Source organism: Engraulis encrasicolus, unplaced genomic scaffold (assembly GCF_034702125.1).
Source record: "Engraulis encrasicolus isolate BLACKSEA-1 unplaced genomic scaffold, IST_EnEncr_1.0 scaffold_33_np1212, whole genome shotgun sequence".
In the NCBI taxonomy this organism is placed as follows: domain Eukaryota; kingdom Metazoa; phylum Chordata; class Actinopteri; order Clupeiformes; family Engraulidae; genus Engraulis; species Engraulis encrasicolus.
Window position 1 is genome coordinate 450809 of NW_026945632.1, and position 2500 is coordinate 453308.

General features: G+C 38.2%; 1 protein-coding gene and 1 long non-coding RNA gene across 2 annotated transcripts in view; both read left to right on the plus strand.

Moving 5' to 3' along the window:
- Nucleotides 1–2500, plus strand: part of LOC134443532 (frizzled-3-like) — an 88115-nt gene that overhangs the window by 36549 nt on the left and 49066 nt on the right. The window lies entirely within an intron of this gene.
- LOC134443533 (uncharacterized) lies at nucleotides 220–1434 on the plus strand. The gene is made up of 3 exons (XR_010033690.1): nucleotides 220–550; nucleotides 1191–1280; nucleotides 1369–1434. It is a non-coding gene; the product is annotated as an uncharacterized LOC134443533 (long non-coding RNA).

Below are 2500 nucleotides of genomic sequence, written 5' to 3' on the forward strand. Positions count from 1 at the left end.
TAACAGTGACATTGTTTTAAAAAACGTTTTTGATCATTTTTTTTTTACCTTGACCAGAATGCTGTTGAAATGACGCGACGGCGAAATCGCGGCAAAACACTGCTCGGTTATGATCATAATTCTCCGTCAAAACAACAGAAAACGCCCAGAAGGCGTTACTACATTTAGTAACTATGTTTTTCACTAGTTTTAGAAATCTCTGATCTCTAAAATACAGGGATAATACATTCACATAGTCCAGGAAGTGGACAACCGACCGGATGTTGTTTTGTGATCAGTGATGCGTTTCCAGGGACACAGTAAACTTTGAGGAAGAAGTAGTGTCATGTTTAGTGTTCACGGTTTACATTGCTGAAGGAAAATTACAAGCCTAAACGGAGAAGAGTCGTCATTTCAATGTGTTTCACGGACGTATTGGTATGTGGATGTTGACAATGTCGGACGACATCAAAGTTGACATGAGAAGTTGGAGTGAATACGAGAAGAGCATGCGAGCTGCCTGCTGCCTACTGCCTACTCCTGCTGCTGCCGCTGCTGCTGTTGCATTCAAGTAAGTTTGGCTGCTAAAATGTTTTGATATTTGCTGAACAGACATGCAATTGCCTGCATAGTCCCCTCTTATTTGAAAAATGAATCCCTGTCGCTTGCAAGATGTACAATCTCATGCACGTCGTGCATAGCTAATTGGGAGAGGTGGACGCCAGATGTAAACAAACAGAGAGGGGTGTGTGTCAGTGACACAGTCACGTTGAGTAAGTTTTGCAGATGTAGGCAAATAGATGTGAGATTGGCATATTACTAACAGTGTTGGACTAAATGTAAATTAGTTTTTTTCTTGAGGTCTTTGTGGTGGGTCATGTTGGTTGTTATCTTTGGATGAGGTTAGCCTAAGTTACTGACTTCTGAAATGACTGCATGTTGGAATGACTTGTCCTAGGCTTTCTTACAGTAGGCTACTGACCTCATCAATAAATCATGGCATTGTGACATAACTTTTTTCCTCTGTCAGTTGGCTATGACATATTTATTGACCAGATAAGTGGAAGTGCCTGCTTATGCAGACCCAGTGTATACATGCTGGCATTGTTTCATGTGTTTATGCTATGGCAAGTTTGACACAGTATTTGCTATAGAGATATTTATTTTTTGTGACATTTAATCTCATCTAAATCTCATTTGTTTTTGAACAGTGTTGGGTAGCCAGCCACCCATGCACGATGACAATGCCAGCAGCGGGCACCCATGGGGATGGACCCAGGAGTGGAGGATGACCCAGTATGGTGAGTTGTGTAGCTAATGTCACACACACATATAGATAATTGTTTTAGGTGTATGGGAAATAACTAAATGTTTGTTTACATTGTACAGATGAAAGTTCAGCCCACTCACTGACACCAGTGACACAGTATTGACCAGATCTCCTGGAAGTGCCCCCTGACGCAGACCCAGTGTAAGTATGCATGCTGGCACTGTTTCGTTTATTTAGGCTATGTAGGGTTTGACACAGTATTTGCTTTTAGTGATATGTAATAAATATTTTGTCTGATATTTAATCTCATCTAAATCTCATTATGTTTTTGAACAATGTTGGGTAGCCAGCCACCCATGCACGTTGACACAGCCAGCACCGAGCACCCAGGGGGATGGACCCAGGAGTGGAGGACGGCCCAATAGGGTGAGTTGCTGAGCTTATGTCACACACATATAGATAATTGTTTTAGGTGTATGGGAAATAACTAAATGTTTGTTTAAATTGTACAGATGAAAATTCATCCCACTCACTGTTGACACCAATGAGGGAACAAGAGAGGCTAGGCAACCCCATCTTTTGACAACGGTCACCACCAGTCTATTTCTAAAAATGTTATTATTATATACGTATCTGTTATATAACAATGTATTTGTGTGTGGATTATATGGGACATTTAAATGTTTTTTAAACAAATGCTTATTTATCCTTTCTATCTGTAAATAAACTTGAACATATAAGTTTACTGAGTGAATGACAACCAAACTGCATGAATTAAATAATCACAAAATTCCATTAATCCAAAAGCGCCTATGAGTGTATGGCTACTTTATGACAGCATTTAGATATTTGTGAAGATTATATTGTACATTTTAATGGGATTATGTCCAAAGAAGTGCTTATTAATCTTTTAGTTTCTAAATAACCCCAAACATTTGTATTAGACTGTGTAACAACCCCTTCTACCACATGAATGGCCTGTCTCAAATTCAAAAACGCCTATAATATATAACTGCTATATGATAATATATGTTTTTTTTATAAGATTATATTGGTCATTTCAATTGAATGTGATAAAATATATGGTTTTTGATCATTTTAATGTGAAAGTTGGCCTGAATTTGTGTGTTAGGGTGTATCATAGCCCACTATTCTCATGAGTTACACATCAAACACAATAAAATCGCCTATATTGTAATGCACTATAATGGCAATATTTTTTTGGTGCTTTGGTGTAGATAATGAAATTTG